Source organism: Schistocerca americana, chromosome 5, assembly GCF_021461395.2.
Source record: "Schistocerca americana isolate TAMUIC-IGC-003095 chromosome 5, iqSchAmer2.1, whole genome shotgun sequence".
NCBI lineage: Eukaryota > Metazoa > Arthropoda > Insecta > Orthoptera > Acrididae > Schistocerca > Schistocerca americana.
This window is the reverse complement of record NC_060123.1, coordinates 51,336,247-51,344,009: the sequence shown is the minus strand read 5'-3', so window position 1 is coordinate 51,344,009 and position 7,763 is coordinate 51,336,247.

Sequence of the window (7,763 nt, the reverse complement as noted above, 5' to 3'; positions counted from 1 at the left end):
TTTTTATATGCATTCGGATAGTTATCAGACAATTCAGTGCTTCCTAAGGCCTTGTATGTGTGTCTATATATCATTCTGTCCTATTTGATAAAAAAACTTGACATTCATTGCGAAGCCATGTGGAACATCCTGGAAGGACGTCCGTTCGTAATTATCAGTGGATTGTTGTCATTGATAACATTATGTACATAAACTAAATTAAGTAACTAATCAAGAAATTGAGGCAATAAGTCCTTAGCAATAAATAACTAGAGACTGGGGAGATTTTAACATGAAAAATCAATGCTTCTAATTAACAAAATGGTAATCTAAAAATCCAGTAACAAAAGAACACACTACCTTGAGGAATAGCTTAAATGTTATTACCAAGCAATGTATTTTCATTTGTTATTTATTTTTATGCCTTCCTTTATAATTAATATTCTTTGTAATTACATTTCTAGTTAACTCTCCAATTGTTTACATCTCACAGTTTTCCAATTTACAGAATTTGAGGCCTTACTTGTACGTTCTATGTATTTAATCGGATAAAGCATGAGATCTGTACTACCATTACATGTTAGTAACCAAAACCAAACTGTAATTAATTATGTAACTAAAATAATATGAGACATTATTGTAATTAAAGTTCAGAATGATTTTCTTATGGAAAACTAAAGATATTACCATAAAATATTGTCATTGAATGTTGTATTTTATACCTTACTTGGCTGTAACATCAGTTTCTTTACATTTTGTAAATTTTAATAGTAACATCAAAATTTTACAAAATTAATAATGCTTTATTTTGGAAGTTACTGTTAAAATTCTATATAAAGCGATGCAGCAAGGCTGCGAGTTAGTTGTTGAGTAGTTGTTTTGTCAGTCAGTTTTAAAGTTACTTTTGAAACTCAAAGAGATCTGTGAAATCTGTCCGTGTTTTGTTTACATGACAAGTGTGCAGTTCGGATGTCAATTACTGTGAATAAAGTTTGTGAAGCATGAAAATTTCCCATTCATTCATCAATGGATCAGACAGAAGAAACTTAAGTAACATTCAACATGAATCGTTACAAGCTCCATCACACTCCATACCTCCACTGTAACCATCATAATTTCTTAGAACACTGTGTTCAATATGTCCTTCAGTGTTACCATGGCAGGTGTGGCAGTACTTAGATAAGCACTCAACATCAACAACTTTTCCACTCTCCAGAGAAATAGCACTTACAACACCATTTAAGGAATGATGTCCTCGATGTTGCCATGTCCCATCAAGTAAAACAGCAATGACCCTGGTTCCCCTAATGTTTACAGTTTCTTCTACTGCACGTTTCATAGATGCTTCAGATACAACCATCAATGTACCTAAAAGTATTTTTATGTACTTTCTGAACCTACTGGGAAGAGGAGGAAGGTCCATTAAACCACTAAATGTTTGAGCAGCCTTTATCCTTTTCCTATTGCACACATTACATACACCAACTTCAAATTCACGTCCAGACAGCATACTGTTTACATTTCCCCACTTCCTTTATCAAAGAAGATAAGATGTACACATCAACAACAACAAATACACTACAAACATTGTTAACACAAACATTTGAATCACCAGGATGCATGCTATGTGGAAGTTTCTTCCCTGAAGAACTGATACATAGGTTACTTTCAACAGTATGGCTTGCTTTGTTTGTGAACTGGTTACCATGGAATTTCCTTTTATTGAATTTCTTGATGCGTGGCACAGTTTGTATTTATTGCACACTAAAGGATATGTACTTCCACAAATATATGTAGTACTTGGGCAAAAAACATTCAGTAACACGTGAACGAACTGCTTCAGCAAAACAAAAGTAAATACTAGCAAAGATAATCATTTTCAGACACTAAGAACTTGCACTGTTACCGGCATATACAAAGTATCATACATATAATCACTGGAAACAGAAAGTTCACAGTTCTTTTCTAAATAATACTGGTTTCTGTAACAGAAATAAAGGGAGCGTGGTGGCATACATGACTGTGACTTTAAAATTTGATATATATAGGCCATTTTTCATTTGAAACCCTATAATGTATATATCAATGTAATCCAGGAAAGACTATAGAATTTAATAAAGTCATAATAAAGTACCCTGTATCCTTAAAGATGTTAACTAATTGTGAGCTACTCCCCGTATTCCATAATGGTCCAACTTCTGAAGCAATATTTTGTGATCAACACAATCAAATGCCTTAGTTAAATCAAAAAAGATGCCTAGCACTCGAAACCTTCTGTTTAATCTATCCAGCTCCTCACAGAGAAAAGAGAATACGGCAAAGGGAAAAATTATAAATATGAACAAGTACAGGGCTAACATATGCAGCAAAGTACAGGGTGATTCAAAAAGAATACCACAACTTTAAAAATGTGTATTTAATGAAAGAAACATAATATAACCATCTGTTATACATCATTACAAAGAGTATTTAAAAAGGTTTTTTTTCACTCAAAAACAAGTTCAGAGATGTTCAATATGGTCCCCTCCAGACACACGAGCAATATCAACCCGATACTCCAACTCATTCCACACTCTCTGTAGCATCTCAGGCGTAACAGTTTGGATAGCTGCTGTTATTTCTCGTTTCAAATCATCAATGGTGGCTGGGAGAGGTGGCCAAAACACCATATCCTTAACATACCTCCGTAAGAAAAAATCGCAGGGGGTAAGATCAGGGCTTCTTGGAGGCCAGTGATGAAGTGCTCTGTCTCGGCCGTCCAGAACTTTTCCCTTTGCACAAACACCCATTCTCTGTAAACTGTTTATACCAATGTTTAATACACCACCTAACCGGAGGTTTAACACCATACTTCGTTCGAAATGCACACTGAACAACTGTCGTCGATTCACTTCTGCCATACTCAATAACACAAAAAGCTTTCTGTTGAGCGGTCGCCATCTTAACATCAATTGACGCTGACGCCTAGTCAACAGCGCCTCAAGCGAACAAATGTACAACTAAATGAAACTTTATAGCTCCCTTAATTCGCCGACAGATAGTGCTTAGCTCTGCCTTTTGTCTTTGCAGAGTTTTAAATTCCTAAAGTTGTGGTATTCTTTTTGAATCACCCTGTACTTTAGTATTCTTAGATACTCTATCTTATCCATAAGAGTCCTTAGTCTTCAGTAATTTAATTACTGATTCAATCTCCCCTTTGTCACTATCACAACAGAGTATTTCAGATATCAGTCTCCGAAAGCCATTTTCCAAGAGAGTTATATGATTCCCTGCAGAAACTGTTAAATACTGTACATGACTTATCAGCAACAGAAACATTTTTACTACATACTGACTTCATATTCTCGACCTTGTGCTGCTGACCAGACATTTCCTTCACGACTGACCATACGGTTTTCATTTCATCTGTGAAGTAGCTATACTATTTGTTTACCACATACTCTTTGCGTTCCTAATAGCATTTTTAAATACCTTACAGTACTGTTTGTAATGAGCTACTGTAGCTTGATTGTGACTTAACATTTTCATGTTATTCCCACTATCCCACTAGTCAGCCACACATGCTGTCCTTTACTGCCGGTACTCTGTTTCTAATGGAAAGCAAGTTTCAAAGAGCATGAGAAAGGTGTCAAGGAAAGTAATATATTAGTCATCTATGTCATCAGCACAACAAACATCCTGCCACTCTCTGTTCCCTAATGAGGTTTAAAAACCTCTCTATTGCCTTTCGGTTAGCTTTTCCACATAGTTCTTCACTATATAAAACTTTGTTTGAGTACACAAATCTTTAATGTGTTAAAATGTGTGGAACATGGTCTGAAAAGCCTTTCACCCTTTTACTAACAGAATGCCCATCTAGTAACAAATAATGAATACAAATATTGTCTATGGTTGTTGCTGTAGCCCCTGCACCCTTGTTGGAAAAAATCAAGTATATATCAACAGATCATATGAATGTAGGAGACCTCCGAACATCCTTTTTCTTGCACACTCATAAACAAAATTAATATTGAAGTCACCCCGTACAACTAATTTTTTGTACTTCCTATAAAGTGAACAAGTCAGAGTTTGGAGACCTATAAATAACTATAATTAAAAGTTTAGTTTCACTAAATTCAAGTGCCCCTGCACAACATTCAGGTACCTCCAGTCCAGTGCAGTGCTTTGGTACATCTATGGACTCAGGTGGAATATTGTTTTTATTTTTATTTATTTTTTTGATTATGTACATGGCCACTCCCCCATTCCACAAAGAAATCCTTGAAAAGCAACCAGCTAATCTGTATCATGGTAAAGGAAGCCTCTGAACTGCCACGTTATTTAGGTGGTGCTCTGATATACCAATATAATCAGAGTCAACATTTGTAAGTGGTTCACTAATTTTACCTCCAATATATCTTAAATTAAAAACAATAATATGGGACTTGTGAGTCCACCTTGATACTAAACATTTTTTGTTATTTATTTACTTACTTATTCCCCAAACTAGTTTCAGCAGCAAATACTGACATCTTCATTGGGTTCTTTAAATCTTAAACATGCAGAAAATAGCATAGTTATAAAACACTGTTCACACATGATTATATTTGTCTGTCTGTTTTGTAAATATTGTTTTCTGTGGATACTTGTATACTACCTTGTTTATTGAACATTACAGCCTGGTTTTAAAAATTGTTGTCACTTTTTGCAGCATATTTTCTGTGCATTTTCTGTTGCCATTTATATATTGATGAAATATGCTGATTCCGTCTTTACTTAGATATCTGAACTCTTTTGAGGGTGGTTCTCATGTTAGAGAAACTTCCTTTAAGCAGCGATACCTATCAGCCGAATTCTGTCTAAAAATGTTTCAGCTCTAATGCCCACTACTACAGGAATTTTCCCAAGAGTGATCCCACCACCACCCACAGTACTGTCACCTATAAGCTTTGCCAGCCTCCCATTCCCATACCTATTGAGGTGCAGACCATGTCTAATGAAACCTGATCTGTTTAAAGACTCAACTGACACCCACTGCCATGCCCTCCACCACCAGCGTCTTCTTAACCCCCATGTTAACATGCCTAACAGCAGCATTAAGACAAGGCCAATCATGACACTGAAATAATTGCATGAGGTGCAATTTGCACCACCAGTATGAGCAGCTATCTCTTCCGGGTCACCACCTACACCATACTCCCCATCCCTATCAAGACTATTCCCAGTTCCATCCACAATCACTACCTGATCCTCTTTCAAAAAATCTGTACATAACTCCCCCATGTTAAAGTCACCTGAGCCAATCCTACACTAGCCTTCACAATGCTGGTGACCTGGTACTCACTCCCCAACATTTCCTACAGCTGCTGGCTTACACCTCTGCCATGTGGACTGCCTAATAGCAGAACCTCCTTCTACCTATTTGAAACTTCAACTGTCTTAAAGTCCTTAACTATTTAAGTCTACTGCATGTTTCCCACACCTATGGCTACAAGAGGCTCCTCTCCACTGAAGTCTGACAGTTGGTCAAACTGTTACACAAAGTACAACTGTCTGAATATCTCCTCCTCCTAGTAGCCTTCTTACAAACTACCAGTTCAATTTCCCAGAAACCTTCTCACTCTTCATCCTATCTAGTTCTTCCTTTGCATTTTGTAACTGCACTTGAAGGGCACAGATCTCATACTCCTGCTCCTCTATGAGCTTATTTCTGCTACAAATTCTGCATTTCCAGGAGAGGACCTCGCTAGAATGCCCACTGGCTTCCCCATTTCATTCCTCCAACGAAAATACTTTGAACAAATTTCACACTGTAACCTGCTACTAACAAACCTATGACAAAACCCACACTTCTCACTCAAGGTAAAGTGTTAATAATTGCTGAAAAAACTAAATGTCTGTGTTATCTAAGTTCAGTTACTACAGTAGAACGATTCCTCAAATTTCACTCTTGCATCTTCTTCTATCAATACTATTAAACCACAACTGATATCAATACTACAAAAACTTCACAAAAACCATAAAATCAGGTATCCACTGGAACACTCAATAAACCCAAACACAGTGAGTGAAAGTTTTAACTAAAATATTTCACTAGAAACAGCAAGCAACAACAGCTGAAAACTACCGTACTAAATTTAATAAATGACTACAATGCACCAACAACTTTATAAAACACAGTGAGCAAAAAGGTTCTGTTATTTCACCAGAAACAGAATAAGACACCATTGAAAACTACTAAATTAATAACTGAATACAGTGTATAAAAAACTTTGTCAGTACTTAACTTTGGAACTGCTATAGCTGCAACTGCACGCTGTGAAATGTAGACATGCTGCGGAGATATCAATGAACAACTGAAAACTACTAAATTTAATAACTGAATACAGTGCACAGACAACTTTATCTTTGTTCTCACAATTTAATTGAATAGACAAAAAATCTACCCACCAAGCGGCAGCAGAATGTACACATAAAAGATGGTTGTAACTGGCAAGCTTTCGGAACCAGTGGCTCCTTCTTTAGGCAGATGAGATGAAGGGGAAGGAAGAGGGGTGAAGGAGAAGGACTGGAGAGGTCTAGGAAAATGGGTAGATTTCAGGAAAGTCACCCAGAGCCGCACGTCGGGGGAGACTTATTGTGTGGCGTGAGAAGGAAAGACTCTCCTCCTCATCCCGTGCCTGATGAAGGAGCCACGGTATGCCCAATTACATTATTGCTCTCCTAATTTTTTCTAAATAAATTAGAAGTCCATATGACTGAAAATTCAGATACTTACTTGTGCAAGATGATTTTTTTATACATTTGAAAATTGTCCTGATTTTGTTTAAAAATAGTAACAGAACCTTGGCATGATTGATTGGTCAAGTTGCTTACTCTCATGGCAGAATTTACTGGTTGCAGAGGTGCATGTAATTAAATGTGCTATATGGCAGAGTGAGACACTATGTTGACAACAGAGTGAGACACTGTGTTGACAATCAACAGTCATATTCAATTAAGAATGAACTTGTAAATTGTGGTTATGGTTCCACATCAGCTGTAGAATATTTCAGAACAAATGCAAATTTGCAAATTCATTCCTAATTAAACATCCTCGTAACATTTTTATTACAATGTGTGTTCACAAACATTCCATGCTATCCAACTACACTTTTTATATAAATTAACCGGTTCAAAAATGTATTAGACATCGAGGTGCCTAGTGACCAGTTGCCAATGCGGAAGTGGACAGCCTTGCAAAGTAAAAATTACAATTCAGCCCTTAGCTTTCAGAATTTTTCATTTAGTTTTTGCTACAGCAGAATAAGAAACACAAGAAACAGGAAAAATGGATGACATACCGATGTTGGAGGGAGGAAAAATATCTTTCCAATACTGGTTTAAGGGAACAAAAATTAAAGGGAAGGAAAAAAGTAAACTTCTGGACTTTAAAAGAAATATACCACAGACACAAATATTGTCAACAACAGTTTATGATCATGAACATAAAGAAACAAAAAATGCAACATAGTTTAAGAAATGGAATGTATGTTCATCACAAGTGATATTTCCCACAAGCAAATATATAATTATAAGAGTTGCATTATTGTAGCTCATAACATTAAAGAAAAAGAAAAAAAAATACCATTTTGGATGATTTAAGTACAAAGAGCATTCTGATATTCAAAACAAAGGGCTCTCTTGCGGATTTACTCAAAAGTATGTGTAAAATGAATTTTCCTCAACTTGCAAGTTATTAACTGTGGTTTTTCATTCAGTTTAGCTTATACAAAATTCAGAACTGATCAGCAGTGCAAATAAGA